Raw genomic sequence first — 20,186 nt, forward strand, 5'->3', positions numbered from 1 at the left:
TAAACCATCTCTAATTCCTGAAACTGAGGTGGGGGTGGGAAACACACAAGAAAGAAGCCTTTAAATTTGTTCTTATTCCAATTGTTATTTATCAACTATTGTTTTATATTGTGATATCTGTTTCATGACTAAGTCTGGAAAACAAAGCTATGAGATCTCTTGTTGTGTCTGTTTGGATATATGTATGTCTCAGTATGTGTCTTTGTCTTTGGATATTATTGCTAAATTTGTCAATGAGCTCTATTTAATTGGCTCAAAGAAAAGTAGGCACTTAAAAATCAAACAATTCTAAGTGAAAGAGAAATTAAGCTAAATGGATTTCAGGTTCTTGTGAACTGGGAAATAGTCAGCTTCAAATTAATACTTGGTATTAAGGTATGTTTTTTGATGTATGTGTGTCGGTACTTACAATGACTTGGGTAAATATTAATAACAGGACAGGGCTCACAAGTGACAACACAAGAGAATCCTTTCCCTATTGCTTCAGGCTCTGCCTATGGTGGGAAGTTGGTTGAGATTTTAACTCTTGGACTGGCCTTGTTATGGGTTAGCTTTATTCCATCTGGTAGAATCCTCCTCACCTAAGTATTTTTACAAGACAGATCTTCACATATGCTCCCATGAAAAGCAATTGGTATTTCTCTCCCAGCTATATCTCTCCCAGAGTATTTTTACAATACCAAGAGAACTTCAATTGTGTTCCCATGAAAAGCAATTTGTATTTGTCTTCCTTTGGCAGGGGTTTCTCTCTCTCCCTTGTGTCCAGGCCCTCAGGGTGGCAGGGGAGTGGAGAGTGGTCAAGAGCTTTTTGAACTCAAGTAGCAAAAACTGAGATTTCTGGTTCAGTGTTAATGTAAAAGTTAACTAGTAAATGAACTATCTTAATTGACTTGAAAGTAAGTGCTTACAAGTTAAATCTAAATATATAGAAAATTGGCCAAGATAAATTTTAGGACCCATGATCTCAGAAATATTCAGTACTGAATTGATATCTGCTATTGAAAGTGGCTTAAGCTTGTTGGCTTGATTAATATAGACAATGTCTTTAGAGTTATCAATGGTAACTATAATATTTCTGTTGTACCTAGGTTGCTGCTAAGCTAAGTTGCTTCAGTCGTGTCCGACTCTGTGCAACCCCATAGACGGCAGCCCACTAGGCTCCCCTGTCCCTGGGATTCTCCAGGCAAGAACTAGAGGTCAAATAAGGCCTTATTCCACCTGTTACAGATTTGTCAACAAGAAAAGTAACTCAATGTTAAAAAAACACAAAACTTTAAGCAAAGTAAGATATGTGATTACAATAGCAAGTACAAGGAATAAAAGACACTGAATGTCTTATGCATGATCGGATTCTCTATGACTGGATTGATTTTAGTTGGGTAAATGGATTTTGTTAGAAATGGGCTCGAACAAGACTGGTTATGGTTTCTTCCTCAAGTATTCTTGAAATGCTGCTTTTGACAACAGACTGTGTGAGTTTGTTTGCCTTTAAATAATTTGTATTAATATTTGCTTTTGAGATCTATGGTTACTTTGGTTAAGGAATGGGTATTGTCTCACAGTGACTGAGGATCTTGCCTAAGCATTTTAGAACTTTTTGACAAGCTTCCCAAATATCAAATTTTAGTTAAAGTTCTTTTGCTTTCCAGCTAACTTTGGGATAATTTAGAGGGCTCTCAAGGTGTCTTAAAGAGAAATATTTAACTATCATTATTTTGTATGTTACATGTAATCATTCATAATTCTGGTTTATGAATAAATTCATAAATAAGATGTTTTAGTTCAGTTCAATCACTCCAGATGTTTAACCATGCCTTTTAAGTCTTTTGTCATTTATAGATACTTTTGTGCTCTGATGCTGTTACTAAAAGGGCTTCATTATCAGAGAGATTCATAGGAAGGGCATGAAAGGAGTTACAACAGTTTCACATCAAAATTATGGCTATGCAGAGATTCCAGTCCGTATTGACTTAAAACAAGGAGTAGTCCAGCCCTTGGGTCCCTAGATCAGGTATCCAGAGACATTTACTCCTTGATAGGCAGGTCGATGTTTCCACTCAGCCTTGAAGCACTTACAGAAGATGTATTGTCACCCCTCTGCTTCCCATAAGAAGATGGGAGTAAAATCTCTCAAGGGGGAAATGAAACAGGAGGGAAGGGTCAGGGCATGGACTTCAAAGAAAGACGTAACCTAAGGACATTGTACAGGGTGATTAGAGGCCATTGGGTCCAAGATAGTGACCAGCCCTTGAGCCTCAGTATAAGCTCTTTGGAACAGATCAGCAGGCTAAGTGACACATCCACCTGTGAGTGGTGGTCCAATCCAATGTAAGGAAGCTTTTAAGGATACAAAATGCAAATGAGATAGCTACTAGATAAACTGTTAAGAATGATTATAATATAGTAATGTCTGTCTGCCAGTTGAAGTGATGGAATTCCACCTGAGCTATTTCAATCCTAAAAGATGATGCTGTGAAAAATACTCCACTCAATATGTCAGCAAATTTGGAAAACTCAGCAGGGGCCGCAAGCCTGGAAAATGCCAGTTTTCTTTACAATTCCAAAGAAGGCAATGCTAAAGTATGTTCAAACTACTCACAGTTGCACTCATTTAACATGCTAGCAAGGTAATTCTCAAAATCCTTCAAGCCAGGCTTCAACAGTACATGAACCAAGAACTTCCAGATGTACAAAATGTATTTTAAAAAGGTAGAGGAGCCAGAGATTAAATTGCTAACATCTGCTGGATCATAGAAAAAGCAAGGGATTTCTAGAAAAGCATCTACTTCTGCTTCATTGACTACGCCAAAGCCTTTGACTGTGTGGATCACAACAAAGTGTGGGAAATTCCAAAAGAAATGGGAATACCAGACCATCTTACTTGCCTCCTTAGAAGCCTGTATGCAAGTCAAGAAGCAACAGTTAAATCCCGACATGGAACAACAAACTGGTTCCAAATCAGGAAGAGTACGTCAAGGCTATATATTGTCACCCTGCTTATTAAACTTCTATGCCAGAGTACATCATGTGAAATGCTGGGCTAGCTGACTCACAAGCTGGAATCAAGATTGCTGGGAGAAATATCAACAACCTCAGATATACAGATGACACCACCCTTATGGCAGAACGTGAAGAGGAACTAAAGAGCCTCTTGATGAAGGTGAAAAAGGAGAGTGAAAAGGCTGGCTTAAAACTCAACATTCAAAAAATGAAGATCATGGGATCCAGTTCCATCACTTCATGGGAAATAGATGGGGAAACAATGGAAACAGTGACAGACTTTTTTTTCTTATGCTCCAAAATCACTGCAGATGCTGACTGCAGCCATGAAATTAAAAGATACTTGTCCCTTGGAAGAAAAGCTATGGCAAACCTAGACAGCATATTAAAAAGCAGAGACAAAACTTTGCCAACAAAGGTCCATCTAGTCAAAGCTATGGTTTTTCCAGTAGTCATGTATGGATGTGAAAGTTGGACCATAAAGAAGACTGAGCACTGAAGAATTGATGCTTTTGAACTGTGATGCTGGAGAAGACTCTTGAGAGTCCCTTGGAGAGCAATGAGATCCAACCAGTCCATCCTAAAGGAAGTCAGTCCTGAATGTTCATTGGAAGGACTGATGCTGAAGTTGAAGCTCCAATACTTTGGCCACCTGATGCAAAGAACTCACTCATTGGAAAGGACCCTGATGATGGGAAAGATTGAGGGCAGGAGAAGAAGGAGATGACAGAGGATGAGAAGGTTGGATGGCATCACTGAGTTGATGGACATGAGTTTGAGCAACCTCTGGGAGTTGATGATGGACAGGAAAGCCTGGTGTGCTGCAGTCTATGGAGTCCCAAAGATTTGGATATGACTGAGTGACTAAACTAACTGATGAACTCTAGATAAGGGGAAAAACAAGAGGAAATATTTTCCTGAGGCATGAGCTAGTAAAACAAGTGGTCCAGAGACTTTTGGCACAGTTAATGAGGCCTAGTCCAGTAATAGTAGCATATTGAGTGGTCTATCAGAGAAATCTTTGTGATATCTAGGAATGAACCTTTCTAGCACCGTGGGATGAAATGGTCATGAAATGCCCCCAAGCCACGGTCAAATTTATTACCCTGAAGGGGCTCTGCCAACTAAAAATTGACACTTGCCATCTGCCTCTGCAAGGATTAAGTCAATGGCCACAGCAGCCACTGACCTTCAACACCCCTGAAAGAATTCAGGGTGGAGATCAAGAGTGAGACACCCTATGCTCTGAGAAAAACTGGCTGGATAGGCATATAGATAGATATCTTCAGAAGATTTTATGAACCCAAATTTATGCATTTTCCCATATCTAGAAAAGCAGTACAACCATTAACAGTGACACTGACTTTAACACAGAGGAGGAAAATGCACTGGAGGGTGAAATGGACTAAGTATGGTAGAACTAGGTGACCACTGTGGATGTGATTTCAGACACATTTATTCCTGTTTTGTTACCAGCTTGAATGTTCTGAGCTATGTCAAATCTACAAGGATTAATTCCCCTACTCCCTTCCATGAGTGTTTCGCTAAAGTTTTGAGAGTGCTGAACCGGAATCAAGGTTAAAGAGGCCTTTAACCTAATAGAGGCCTAAAATAGAGGCCTTTCTAACCAAAATGCAAAAAGCATTGGAAGTGACAATCCTTCTTAAGGACATTATTAAGAAACTCTTGTCAAGCTATGCTGGAAAACTCATCTAAAATGGGACAAGGTTTTGCAAATTGCTCTCTGTATACTGGTGACCATTAGAAACACGCTAGGATTGAGCCCTTATGAAATTATATACAAGAGGTCACTCTTAGCTCCTTCAACTGACTAGACTGTTCACTGTTAACAACTAACTGATTGTTAACTGCTGTTCTAAGGTCTCCTCCTCACCTGGAAGCTCCTTCACATCCCTTCACAGCAGGAGACTGGGAGCTGATGAAAGTGTGAAAAAGAATAATGTCCTGAGCAGCAGCTTAAAGAAAAATGGAAGGGATTCTATGCTCCTCAAGACTGAGGAACATCAAAGAAAGGGGGCATTGATGCTGAGCAGGACCCTGTGGGGCTCCTGGGCACAGAGGCATTTTGTCCCCCATTCCAGCCTCCATGACCTTCTCTGAGTTCCAAAGAGCAGAACAGTTGTTAATCAAAGAAGCAGCAATGAAACCACCTGAGGCAGAGGCTCACCAAAACTAGGAGATGGGCCACCAAGGACCGTGCACACTTGTCAGCAGCCCCACACTTTGGAAACTGCAGAAGAAAGAATACAAGACTGTTATTGCCTTGATCCTATGAGACACTCCTGTCTGACTATATAATGTTTCCCTACTCACCAGCAAGTGGGGGCACAGTTCTTGAGGCACTAGCCTACTGTGTTCGCCCTTTGCTGGAAAAATAATAAAGCCATTCTTTCTTTCTCCTCCATAATTGTCTCCGTGTTTCTCTTTGGCATTGGTGTACAGAGAGCCAAGATTTTGGCAACATAAAGTTTAATACCTCTCTTCAAGATCTCTCAGGGACCCTCTGAAAATTCCATAGTTAATCAAAGCTCAAAAGGACTTCATTAACTTGATTAGGGAAGTTTACTGAAGATATCAAAATGGCTTTAAAGATTTGATCAAATAGGATCATAGGTCACTGTGAAACAATACTTATTTATTTAACCAAAATCACAATAAAAGATTTCAAAGGCAAATAGAGAAAGTTACAACAGACTATTTAAAAGGCAAAGAAACTTGTAATCTGTTATGAAAAGTAGATCAATATTTCTAGAAAACTTTGTCCTCTTAACAGAAAGAAAATCAAATTCTAGTTTTGCATAATTTACATTTGATATTAAAATTAAATTAAAATTAATCCATCAATTTAAATTTAATTATTAATTTAAATTTAATTAATTTACTAATTTAAATTTATTAAATTAAAATTAAAATTTATTCACTCAATTAAATTAATTCCAAGTGTAGCCTGTCTTAACCACACACAAAAGTCTTTTCTTAGGGCTCCTTTTCCACAAACTTTCTATAACATCCTTTTATTAATATTCAGATTTTTGTCCTATGTTCTCTCTTTCTATCTCAACTTCCTTAGGACAAAATTACTTTCTTTCCCCTTAACAAAATGCATTTCTATTCCTTATACCTTTGTCAACTACAAGTTGACACTTACCAAGAGTATTTGCCAGCGACTAAACAACAGCATGTATGGATGTGAGAGTTGGACTGTGAAGAAAGCTGAGCACCGAAGAACTGATGCTTTTGAGCTGTGATGTTGGAGAAGACTCTTGAGAGTCCTTTGGACTACAAGGAGGTCCAACCAGTCCATCCTAAAGGAGATCGGTCCTGGGTGTTCATTGGAAGGACTGATGCTAAAGCTGAAACTCCAATACTTTGGCCACCTCATGCGAAGAGTTGACTTATTGGAAAAGACCCTGATGCTGAGAGGGACTGGGGGCAGGAGGAGAAGGGGACGACAGAGGATGAGATGGCTGGATGGCATCACCGACTCGATGGACATGAGTCTGTAAACTCTGGGAGTTGGTGATGGACAGGGAGGCCTGGCGTGCTGCGATTCATGGGGTCGCCAAGAGTCGGACAAGACTGAGCGCCTGAACTGACTGACTGACTGAAGCAACAGCAACAAGGGCCTTGTCATCAGCCTGTGCTTCTGCAGCTGCTTACCTTTGACACTCCCTAAAGGCAACTCAGGGTGGAGACTGAGTGTGCTCCAGGGAAACTGGTAGAACAGGTCTTTAGCTAGACATTTTTAGGAACTGATATCATGATCCACATCCTTTCATCTTCCTCATATACCTAGAAATGCACTAATCCTTTCACGATGACCTCAGCTGCAGAAAACCTTTGTAAAATGAGTACTCGATTGCTTTGAATTCCCCCTTCACCAGAGTCTCATGCGTTGGCCTTCCCCCACCGCCTCTTTGAAGCAGTCTTTCAGAGGTACCTGAGGCGTCTCCTGGGCTACAGTCCATATGAGCGCATGCTCAGTCGTTTCAATTGCGCCCCCCTCTTTGCGATCCTTATGGACTGTTGACCACAAGGCTCCTCTGTCCATGGGATTTTCCAGGCAAGAATACTGGAGTGGGTTGCCATGACCTCCTCCAGGGGATCTTCCCAACCTAGGGATGGGACCTGTATCCCCTGAATTACAGGCGGATTCTTTTCTACTGAGTCCCCATTTTGCCCCTAATAACTCACATCTCTCACATTGTGCATCTTTTTAATCAACACTTTAAAAACATTTCCTTGTATATGAAATGTTTTCCTCATTAATTTTAGTAGTTTTAATTACATTAATTAGAATTCTTAACCCTTAGAAACCTTAATTTTCAGTGAAAGCAAAGACAATTGTAAACTGTTTGCTCTACCAGTATATTTTATTAGCAAATTTAGGATTATATTTCATAATTTCTAGGAACATATAGTTCCTCAGTACATATTTTCTTCAATGTGGTTTAAAACATATTTACTGTAAGACCCAAACATCTTCAGATTTTCTGTAATAAGACAAAAATAGATAAATAAACTTTGTTTAGCAATTAATGTTCCATTTGCAAATGATCTAGCCATTCAATGAATTCCCATCATTTAACTTACCTTACTCAGCAAAACTCTAAAGTCCTATTCCATTGAGGTCTACATAAATCCTTTGTCCCCAACAAGTATGTTTAGATCACTCATGAAACTTTCATGAGATATTAGACAAAGCCAGTCACCATCCCAAGCTATTTATCTTGCTGACAAATTTTGTAACAGAGATAATATGAGCTTATTTAATTTTAGGTAAAATAAAAATTTGAAATTTAATCTTTATAAATTTAAAGACCTGCTTATTTTAATTAAACCAAGTGTTTATTTATTAAAGATTAATCCTAGATCATATGAACTTGCAAATTTTGGGGATTAGTTTACATTTTTGAGAATTTCATTTTATCCTTGTTGTTTTAGCCAGTTAAAGTTTTTTTAAAAAGTTAATTTTGGCATTGCCATTCAGAGGCATAAAATTATCATATCTATAACAGATGCACACATTCAGACAGAAACAGACTTTTAGCTCTTACTTAAAAACTTCTCCCAAATATGAATGTACACCCGTGGTGGATTCATGTCAATGTATGGCAAAACCAATACAGTATTGTAAAGTAAAATAAAGTAAAAATAAAAATTAAAAAAAAATTTTTTTTAATTGTCTAGTGAAAAAAAAAAAGCAAACTTCTCCCATGAATCAGGTGCAATACAAAAATTACTAGTGTGAGTAATAATTGGAATAAATTAAGTTTATTCACTCAGATTGCTTAAGTCTTATTATTTATAGAGAATACCTTTAAGGTTTATATTTCTCCTTGACAAACAATCTTAAGGAAGCTTTGATTTAGAATTTGGACAAGAGAATATTTTCAGCATTTGTATTTTAAAAGCCCATTTTTCCTCTATATTAGTGTTTTCTTTTTTCTTTTGGGAGAGATGTTGAGGTTCTGTTGATCAAACTAACCAAACTCAGTCTCAGGCAGTGTGGGCTGTGTTTACATTTCTGATTTTGTAGAGCTCTGCAAGGTAAAGACAGTTGCTTGTATTCAACATTAGCTTCTGGCTTCCACCTCACACTGTGGGCTCAAGCAACACTGATAGTTTCCTTTAGCATGTTCAATTAATACTGCCCAAGAGGAAGAGTACATGCCCTGCTTTACAATATCAGGCCAGGGAAAGTTCCCTGGTGAGACACAGTATCCATCCCCACCATACAATCAGGCAAAAGAGATGTAAGCTCTTTCTATAATGCCCATTCAAATTCACCAATTTTCCTACAGTCATGATCAATTCCATCAACTCTTATATGTTTAACCATAGCCTCTAGTAGGGCCCTATCAGCAAATCCCAGTCTTGCAGTTCTGAGTAGAAGTGCTCCCAGCTAGACATAATATTCATTCCCACAAGACAATCAGGCAACACTGACTTACCTCTTCACATAAAATCTGCTCACACATTTCTGCCTTTATAATTCTATAAACCTTGCATTTTTACTTTTTCTTAATTGTAGTTTAAGTCAGAGTTCCACCAATGGATTTTGGTACCACAACTTACAAGGTTCCCACATCAAGGAGTTCTTAAAACCTCTCCACCATCTAAGCCACCAGGGAAGCACCTATGTAAAAAGCCTTTGGCCCCAGTGAAGAGGTCAAGTCAAGGGACACAGACCCTTTTGTCAATCTTTCAGTTCAGTTCAGGCTTTCAGTCATGTCCGACTCTTTGTGACCCCATGGACTGCAGCACGCCAGGCCTCCCTGTCCATCACCAGCTCCTGGAGCTTGTTCAAACTCATGTGCATCAACTCACTGATTCCATGTAACCATCTCATCCTTTGTTGTCCCCTTCTCCTGCCTTCAATCTTTCCCAGCATCAGGACTCTCTCTTTTCCAACAAGTCAGTTCTTCCCATCAGGTGGCCAAAGTATTCATCTTCAACATCAGTCCTTCCAATGAATATTCAGGACTGACTTTCTTTAGGATGGACTGGTTTGATCTCTTTGCAGTCCAAGGGACTCTCAAGAGTCTTCTCCAACACCACAGTTCAAAAGCATCAATTCTTCAGCGCTCAGCCTTCTTTATAGTCCAGCTCTCATATCCATACATGACTACTGGAAAAACCATAGCTTTGACCTTTGTAGGCAGAGTAACGTTTCTGCTTTTTAATATGCTATCTATATTGGTCATAACTTTTCTTCCAAGGAGCAAGCATCATTTAATTTCATGGCTGCAGTCACCATCTGCAGTGATTTTGGAAACCAAGAAAATAAAGTCTCTTTCTGTTTCCACTGTTTCTCTATTTGCCATGAAGTGATGGAATCCGATGCCAAGATTTTAGTTTTTTGAATGTTGAGTTTTAAGCCAGCTTTTTCACTCTCTTCTTTCACTTTCATCAAGAGGCTCTTCAGGTCCTCTTCACTTTCTGCCATGAGGGTGGTGTCATCTGCATATCTAAGGTTATTGATATTTCTCCTGGCAATCTTGATTCTAGCTTGTGCTTCTTCCAGCCCAGTGTTTCTCATGATGTACTCTGCACATAAGTTAAATAAGCAGGGTGACAATATACAGCCTTGATGTACTCTTCCCAATTTGGAACTCATCTATTCCATGTCCGGTTCTAACTGTTGCCTCTTGACCTGCATACAGAATTCTCAGGAGGCAGGTCAGGTGGTCTGGTATTCCCATCTCTTGAAGAATTTTCTGCAGTTTGTTGTGATCCACATAGTCAAAGGCTTTGGCATAGTCAATAAAGCAAAAGCAGATGTTTTTCTGGAACTCTCTTGCTTTTTCTATGATCCAACGAATGTTGGCAATTTGATCTCTGGTGCTGCCTTTTCTAAATCCAGCTTGAACATCTGGAAGTTCATGGTTGACATACTGTTTAAACCTGGCTTGGAGAATTTTGAGCATTACTTTGATAGTGTATGAGATGAGTGCAATTGTGTGGTAGATTGAACATTCTTTGGCATTGCCTTTCTTTGGCATTAGAAGGAAAACTGACCTTTTTCCAGTCCTATGGCCACTGCTGAGTTTTCCAAGTTTGCTGGCATATTGAGTGCAGCACTTTAATAGCACCACCTTCTAGGACTTGAAATAGCTCAGCTGGAATTTCATAACCTCCACTAGTTTTGTTCATAGTTGTACTTCCTAAGGCCCTCTTGACTTCACATTCCAGGATGTCTGGTTCAAAGTGAGTGATCACACCATTGTGGTTATCTGGGTCATGAAGATCCTTTTAGTATAGTTCTTCTGTGTATTCTTGCCACCTCTTCTTAATATCTTCTACTTCTGTTAAATCCATACAATTTCTGTCCTTTGTTGTGCCCATCTTTGCATGAAATATTTCCTTGGTATCTCTAGTTTTCTTGAAGAGATCTCTAGTCTTTCCCATTCTATTGTTTTCCTCTATATCTTTGCATTGATCACTGAGGAAGGCTTTCTTATCTCTCTCTGCTATTCTTTGGAACTCTGCATTCAGATGGATATACCTTTCCTTTTCTCCTTTGCCTTTAGCCTCTCTTCTTTTCTCAGCTATCTGTAAAGCCTCCTTAGACAAACATTTTGTCTTTTGGCATTTCTTTTTCTTGGAGATCACTGCCTCCTGTACAATGTCATGAACCTCTGTCCATAATTCAATCTTTAACTTTGTTAATTGGTTAATTGGCCTAAGCATTGCCTCCAAGCAATTGCAATTGTAATTTCATTGTAATTTTTGACTTTCAGCTTCTAAAATTTCTCCAAATTGGGGTAGGAAAAAACTGAACTTGTTTGGGGCCCTTTAATGTTTCAGTGACAAATAAGGGATCATTTTGACCTACCTAACCTTGGGGAGTGCTATATTAAAACCTTTATTTTAAACCCATCAATGTCTATTATATTCATCCCATTTCTTAACCATTTAAAGACTGCCAGCCTGCTGGGAAGTGCCCCATGACCCTTTCCTCTCTGATTCTTCTTTTTGTGCCAGCTCTGAATACTGAAAGAGTATTTGCTTTATTTACCTTAGTTCTTAAGAACCTTTAAAACTTTCCACTTTGTTGGGAAGAATTCCTTGATTTCCCATCAGCTTTGTCCCATTATCTTCTTAATTAACTTAATGTATTCATTAGTACCTTTAAGGCCCACGAGTGGAAGCTAAGACCAAAAATTCAATTAGACTTTTAAGGAATTTCTCAAGATTAGCCATTATATTTTTTTGTATCCACCTTTTTAATTTGATCTTTCTATAGGTACCAATAAGATAGTTGTTTATGATGAGAACTGCCTAAAAAATTACCAATTTTGAAGTTTTTCCAATTCAGAGAATCTATCATCTGGTTATCAAAGAGCAGGATCTTAATATCAATTTAAACCAATCAGGCTTTTTATGGATTATCTGAGGCAGGAGATTGGTGGGCTCCAGTTTACACTCCAAGATAGAAACAAAACAGGAACAGGGTAAACAGGGGACAGATTTTACCTCCTGTGGACACTTTAAGATAATAGTCATGGCAGAGACAAAAAGGGGCTAAACTCTGAGTGAAGGATCAAGAGGTCACATATATGCTCTCCTTGGGGCAAGGGAGACACTGCACACGCACAGAAAGGCTCCTCTGGGATCAAAAGGCAGTGGCTGCTAGACCATGTCTTGCCGTCACTTCCCACCAGGCGTCCTTGTGCTGAAATCTATCTCAGCTGAGGGGAGCATGAGCTCCTAGGGAAGGTCCTGAGACAAATTATCCATGGGGGCAAAGCAGGATGATTGGCCAGAGGGAAGATAAAGACCTGGGAGACTGCCCCCTTATAAGTGATTTAAACTTCCCAAAGGTGCAACTCGTGCTGAGTTTGCCCATTTGTCTTTCTGCATTTACTCTGCTTTTCTAATAAATGCTTTACTTTCCTCTACACTTCCTGCCCATTTTTCTTTTCAAGACAGACAAGGATTGGCGGTTAGACTCTAGCTGCTGGCTCCCCGCAGTCTAGTGGTTCGGATTTCTGGTTTTCACCTGGGTGACCAGGGTTTGATTCCCAGTCAGGGAGCTGACATCTCAATTCTAGCTGCTGCTCACTGCAAGCTATCACTCACTACTGCATGAGTCCAAAATCACAACCACAAACCTAAGAGGCATCCCATAAGATCCAGAAAGCTTATTCCCCAAAATACTTTAAGAACGCAAAGACCTTCGCTGCATAGTGCCAGCACTAGTTAAGCAAGAAGGCTGAGAGAACAAAGACCCCTTGTGGACTGGGACCCGTGTGACAAACTCCCCTGACAGCTGGCATGGTCGAACAAAGAATGCTCAGGTGCCGGTCACACATCCAGATTATTACCTGTATTCTTGGCCAGTTGCCTGTTCTCGGTTCCATGCGCTTGCCTGGTGACTCAGTGGTAAATAATCTGCCTACAATGTGGGAGTTGCAGGAGACATTGGTAAGGAAGATCCCGCGGAGGAGGTCACAGCAACCCAATCCAGTATTCTTGCCTGGAGAATTCCATGGACACAGGAGCCTGACAGGCTACAGTCCACAGGGTCAAGTCCACGGGGTCATAAAGAGTTGGACATGACTGAGCATGCACATGCACCTATAGACTGATTGTCTAGTAATACCATCTCTTTGTGCTCTTTGCAGTCTCAATGAGAACCCACAATGATAGCTAAAACATAAAATTTAAACACTTTGTGGAAAAGTGAGACAAACCTTTTAGAAAATTATATATAAAAAATAACAGCAATAGCAGCAATACAGCACACCCTCTATGTAGAAAGGACCATGTTAGGTAGCCTGTATGTACCTTGTATGAATCTTAGTGCAGCTGTATCAGATGTAACACATATCCTTGGAGGGCTGCTGTGAAGTGCAGCCCAGGTCTTCAAGGCACCTAGAACCTATAGATTCTCCATCACTCCCAGTTTAGGAAAAACCCCTTCTCAAATCATAGCCACTTTAGTGATTTAGGCTCTAGGAAAGATGTCAGAATGTGAATAATTACTCAGGATTATGAATGTTGAGGCTGAAACAGTTGGCTAGTGACTTGAGTGGTGCTTTAAGGGAAGCAGATAAATAAAGGAAAAAACAGTGATTTGAAAATTAGTGATTTGAAAATTCTGTTGCCTCACTCTTGGAAAGAGCTGTGTATATCCTCTCTGATTTTTTCTCATTTTTCTAGCCATTGGTCTGTTTTCTCTGTGAGTTGATCTAACCGATAAATGCATTGGGTCAATCGTTTGTGAGAATGTCACTACTTTTCACTGACACCAAGTTCAGCAGGCTTACCTTTATAGTCTATTGAGTTCTGTTTCCTAAAGAGTGCCTCTGAAATCCAGATCTCTTGGCTTTATGGATATCTTCCAGGAGATGGTATTTCTTGTCAACCATCTGGTGAGATGCCAAGTCATACCAGGCAGAACTGGTGTCATGGGTCATTTGTTGACCCAGCTAAGTAGAATATACACCACCAGAGAACATATATGCTCAGTGGGGTGATATCAATCCCGAGTGGGTGGAAACTGGCCACTGGGGACAAAAAAAATCTTGTTTTTTAATGTATAAAATATACATATGTATATGGTCAGTTCAGTTCAGTTCAGTTGCTCAGTCGTGTCCAACTCTTTGCAACCCCATGAATTGCAGCACGCCAGGCCTCCCTGTCTATCACCAACTCCCAGAGTTCACTCAGACTCACGTCCATTGAGTCCATGATGCCATCCAGCCATCTCATCCTCTGTCGTCCCCTTCTCTTCCTGCCCCTAATCCCTCCCAGCATGAGAGTCTTTTCCAATGAGTCAACTCTTCGCATGAGGTGGCCAAAGTACTGGAGTTTCAGCTTTAGCATCATTCCTTCCAAAGAAATCCCAGGGTTGATCTCCTTCAGAAGGGACTGGTTGGATCTCCTTGCAGTCCAAGGGACTCTCAAGAGTCTTCTCCAACTCCACAGTTCAAAAGCATCAATTCTTTGGTGCTCAGCCTTCTTCACAGTCCAACTCTCACATCCATACCTGACCACAGAAAAAAACCATAGCCTTGACTAGACAGACATTAGTCTGCAAAGCAATGTCTCTGCTTTTGAATATACTATCTAGGTTGGTTATAACTTTTCTTCCAACGAGGAAGCGTCTTTTAATCTCATGGCTGCAGTCACCATCTACAGTGATTTTGGAGCCCAAAAAAATAAAGTGTGACACTGTTTCCTCATCTATTTCCCATGAAGTGATGGGACCGGATGCCATGATCTTCGTTTTCTGAGCGTTGAGCTTTAAGCCAACTTTTTCGCTCTCCTCTTTCACTTTCATCAAGAGGCTTTTTAGTTCCTCTTCACTTTCTGCCATAAGGGTGGTGTCATCTGCATATCTGAGGTTATTGATATTTCTCCCGGCAATCTTGATTCCAGCTTGTGTTTCTTCCAGCCCAGCGTTTTTCATGATGTACTCTGCATAGAAGTTAAATAAGCAGGGTGACAATATACATCCTTGATGTACTCCTTTTCCTATTTGGAACCAGTCTGTTGTTCCATGTCCAGTTCTAACTGTTGCTTCTTGACCTGCATACAGATTTCTAAAGAGGCAGGTCAGGTGGTCTGGTATTCCCATCTCTTTCAGAATTTCCCACAGTTTCTTGTGATCCACACAGTCAAAGGCTTTGGCATAGTCAAAAGCAGAAATAGATGTTTTTCTGGAACTCTCTTGCTGTTTCCATGATCCAGAGGATGTTGGCAATTTGATCTCTGGTTCCTCTGCCTTTTCTAAAACCAGCTTGAACGTCAGGGAGTTCACAGTTCACGTATTGCTGAAGCCTGGCTTGGAGAATTTTGAGCATTACTTTACCAGCATGTGAGACGAGTGCAATTGTGTGGTAGTTTGAGCATTCTTTGGCATTGCCTTTCTTTGGGATTGGAATGAAAACTGACCTTTTCCAGTCCTGTGGCCACTGCTGAGTTTTCCAAATTTGCTGGCATATTGAGTGCAGCACTTTCACAGCATCATCTTTCAGGATTTGAAACAACTCAACTGGAATTGCATCACCTCCACTAGCTTTGTTCGTAGTGATGCTTTCTAAGGCCCACTTGACTTCACTTTCCAAGATGTCTAGCTTTAGATTAGTGATCACATCATCATGATCATCTGGGTCGTGAAGATCTTTTTTGTACAGTTCTTCCGTGTATTCTTGCCACCTCTTCTTAACATCTTCTGCTTCTGTTAGGTCCATACCATTTCTGTCCTTTATCAAGCCCATCTTTGCATGAAATGTTCTCTTGGTATCTCTAATTTTCTTGAAGAGATCTCTAGTCTTTCCCAATCTGTTCTTTTCCTCTATTTCTTTGCATTGATCACTGAAGAAGGCTTTCTTATCTATTCTTGCTATTCTTTGGAACTCTGCATTCAGATGCTTATATCTTTCCTTTTCTCCTTTGCTTTTTGCCTCTCTTCCCTTCACAGCGATTTGTAAGGTCTCCCCAGACAGCCATTTTGCTTTTTTGCATTTCTTTTCCATGGGGATGGTCTTGATCCCTGTCTCCTGTACAATATCATGAACCTCATTCCATAGGTCATCAGGCACTCTATCTATCAGATCTAGGCCCTTAAATCTATTTCTCACTTCCACTGTATAATCATAAGGGATTTGATTTAGGTCATACCTGAATGGTCTGGTGGTTTTCCCTACTTTCTTCAATTTAAGTCTGAATTTGGTAATAAGGAGTTCATGATCTGAGCCACAGTCAGCTCCTGGTCTTGTTTTTGTTGACTGTATAGAGCTTCTCCATCTTTGGCTGCAAAGAATATAATCAATCTGATTTCGGTGTTGACCATCTGGTGATGTCCATGTGTAGAGTCTTCTCTTGTGTTGTTGGAAGAGGGTGTTTGCTATGACCAGTGCATTTTCTTGGCAAAACTCTATTAGTCTTTGCCCTGCTTCATTCTGCATTCCTAGGCCAAATTTGCCTGTTACTCCAGATGTTTCTTGACTTCCTACTTTTGCATTCCAGTCCCCTATAATGAAAAGGACATCTTTTTTGTGTGTTAGTTCTAAAAGGTCTTGTAGTTCTTCATAAAACTGTTCAACTTCAGCTTCTTCAGTGTTACTGGTTGGGGCATAGACTTGGATAACTGTGGACTGCAAAGTCCATCCTAAGGAAATCAGTGCTGAATATTCATTGGAAGGACTGATGGTGAAGCTGAAACTCCAATACTTTGGCCACATGATGTGAAGAGCTGACTCATTGGAAATGCCCCTGATGCTGGGAAAGATTGAAGGTGGGAGGAAAAGAGGATGACAGAGGATGAGATGGTTGGATGGTATCACTGACTCAATGGGCATGAGTTTGAGTAAACTCCAGGAGTTGGTAATGGAAAAGGAGGTTCATGTGCTGTGGTTCATGGAGTTGCAGAGTCAGACACGACTGAGAGAGTGAACTGAACTGAGGTGATTTTATGTTGGAAAGCACAGAAAATAAACTATGTATCATACATACATATGTGTCCATCATCACATATCTACCTCGGGATGAACACATAGGACCTCTGCTTCCTGCTGCACTTCTGTCTTAGATTATAGCTATTTGCTGAAGGAAGGAAAGGGACAGGGAAAGAAACCACTGTCCTCTTTACCTGCCCTATTTCCTGCCTCTACTTCTCTGGGTGTATCCAGGGCAATCGGCGTCACCCCCTACACATACCATGTTCTTCACCAGTGTTCTGTCCTTTCCCCCTGGGGAGGAACGTCGTGGGCTCAGGAACCCACTGACACAGTTTGGGGCTGAGAACTAGTTTGAAAGGCAGTGGGTTTTGTAACCAGTTACTCTGACACTCTCTGCCTTATGGACAGTCAAGTCACAGTTCCACGTGAGGCTGAGTTCCAGTTGATTCTGGAAATTGAGAGAAGACTCTGTGAGCCATCTACAGCATCAACATGAGCTCTTCACTGCCTTCTTCATGCTTCCTTGCTGGATGTAGATGCACTTGTAATTGAACACTATTATTTAGATTCACTTTCCTAAACAGTGGAAAAAGTTAGCTGGTCTAACCCAAACATGGCACGATGAACAGAGAGACAGTGGTAAAAGAAGAAGGCAAGGAATGAGGATTTATGGAGGTCTTGTCATGGAAAAGTGGGTGTTTAACAGATTATGTCATTTATTCTTTATAAAACATCAATATTACTCCCATTTTACTTATAAAGAAAATGAAGCAAGGAAAAGTGAACTTGTCTAAGTCCACACAACTGAGCAGGGTGACTCTAAACATTATGCTTTTGAGAGATGCTCTGGGCCAATTCCTGGGAGCCTTGGCAGCAAAGGCAGCTTAGCAACAGGACAATGCCAGGCCCAGGCAGGAAGAAGTGTGCAGAAAGGAGTCTCCAGAGAGCAAAGCAGAGATGCCACTGCCCCGGGATCAAGGTTCACCTGCAACATGCCCAGGACTGTCTGCAGGCTTCTCGCCCCTCCGACGGCAAAAGGGACAACTTGACTTTAACTGAAAAAACTGAAGGCATATAGGGGATTGCCCTGGTGGTCCAGTGGCCAAAACTCTGTGTTCCCAATTCAGGGGGCCCAAGTTTGATCTCTGGTCAGGGAACTAGGACCTACATGTCCCAGTGAAGATCAAAGGTCCTGAGTGCTGCAACTGAGCCACGGCACAGTCAAATATATATATTTAAATTGAGGTGTTATTTCATTGTTATAGTGTTGGCAGTAGCAAGCTACCCATAAGGAGATTTCTTGTATATTTGTTGAGATTTCTTGCATATTTTGGGAGCATTTCTCTGCCTTGATCCCTTGCTGATGACCATGCTTTTATTTGCCTCTGTATCCTCAGGGATGACAACTAGCTGAAGGTGTTTGAATCAGGAATGTACCTTGAAATGTCCTGGAGTATGTCAAGAAGGAAACAGTGTAAGAAAGCTCTGGATACTTTCGAAAGTTTTGTGCAGCTCTTAGTGCAAGTCATCCCTTGTGAGGACCTCTGACCTTGGCCACGTTCTGCGTTTTCATGGATATGTGCTTTTTCACATGAAGCATTGCCAAAGACTCCTTGATCGTCTCTCATTCAGTGTGTCCTTTGGAAGCCATGTCTGTGTTGGTTCTCTCTGCTTTCAGCCTGTGCCTCGATCATAATCTTATGTGTGTATGTGCTGTGTCCAGCTCTCTGTACTCCACTGTCTGCTTGTCTGTGGAATTTTCCAGCAAGAATACTGGAGTGGATTGCCATTTCCTCCTCCAGGGGATCTTCCAGACCCAGGGATCAAATTTGAGTCTCTTGCATCTCCTGCATTGGCAGACAGATTCTTTACCACTGTGCCACCAGGGAAGCTCAGTCTTACTGAGGCTCCTTCTAAATACCGCAGAAGATTAGTCAGGGTATGTAGTTGATCTCCCTTTCATTACCAGTCTCTTTTAAATGTCTTACATAAGGGTACAGTAAAACAAGGAAGGCGTCAAATTACTGAGTCTTCTGTATCTGGCATTAAGCTAAAAAATTTCCCCTATAATTTGAAGTAATTCTTACAACAACTCTTGAGATAGATAATACTATTGTTCCAATTTTACAGAAGAAGTTAAATCTTAAAGAGACGGAAGTGGTTGCACAAGGTCATAAAATGATGGAGCCAAGATTCTAAAGCAGATCAACTTGACCTCAGACTCTCAGTTAATGACACTGGCAGCAACATTCTCTGGCTGCCCGAGGGGTACAGATTACCCGTCTGTGACATTTGATGAGCAAAGATCCAGAGACCATTAAAATTGGGGTGCGAGTTTCTGTTTTTAGCAACCTTTTAGTGAGGACATTCTTTCAGTTCCTTTGTATCTTGGGTAATTTTAACCATACATCTTACCTCCTACATTTCTTGACTTCTCAAAAGTCTTCCAAGAACTGGATTACTTCTTGCTGTGGTTGAGACCAGTTTGTGCTTTCAGAGAAGTTTAGGAGCATATCCTTTATGTAATGATTGCTCCCATGAAGGAAATTGACTACTCAAATCTTCAGACACGCTTCTCCAGCTCGATTCCCTCACACATGTTTATTGAGCACCTACTAACTTCCAGGTCAGTTTGGGCACCAGGAAGACAATCATGGACACACTGTCCCTGCCCATGCTGGGCAATGTTCTGCTGGTGGAGAAATAAATGCTCCCATATTTTCTAAAAATCCCATTGTTCTTGATTTATAGCCAAACAGTCAGGTTCCTCTTATAATCCTCTAGTTAAATTCAATATCAGAAAAGATTACCTTACAATTCTGTGTTATCTTCCTCTTCATGAATCCTAGAGCTGTGTCTGGCTGCAAACTTACAATGAATGATGTCCTTTGAGGCCAAGGGGAAAACAATGAATATTAATGAGTGCCTGTAATATGCATTGTATTTATTAAACATCATCTCATTTAATCATCACAAAAGCATAAGGAAGCACAAGTTATCATCCTCACTTTCTTTTTTTTTTATTTTACTTTACAATACTGTATTGGTTTTGCCATACATCAACATGTATCCACCATGGGTGTACATGAGTTCCCAATCTTGAATCCCCCTCCCTCCTCCCTCCCCATACCATCTCTCTGGGTCATCCTCACTTTCAAATGAAATGCCTGAGGGAATTCCCTGGTGGCATAGTGGTTAGAAATCTTCCCTTATACTGCTGGGTGCTGGGTTTGATCCCTAACTGGGAAATTA

The sequence above is a fragment of the Ovis aries genome, chromosome 15 (genome assembly GCF_016772045.2).
Source record: "Ovis aries strain OAR_USU_Benz2616 breed Rambouillet chromosome 15, ARS-UI_Ramb_v3.0, whole genome shotgun sequence".
Lineage (NCBI taxonomy): Eukaryota > Metazoa > Chordata > Mammalia > Artiodactyla > Bovidae > Ovis > Ovis aries.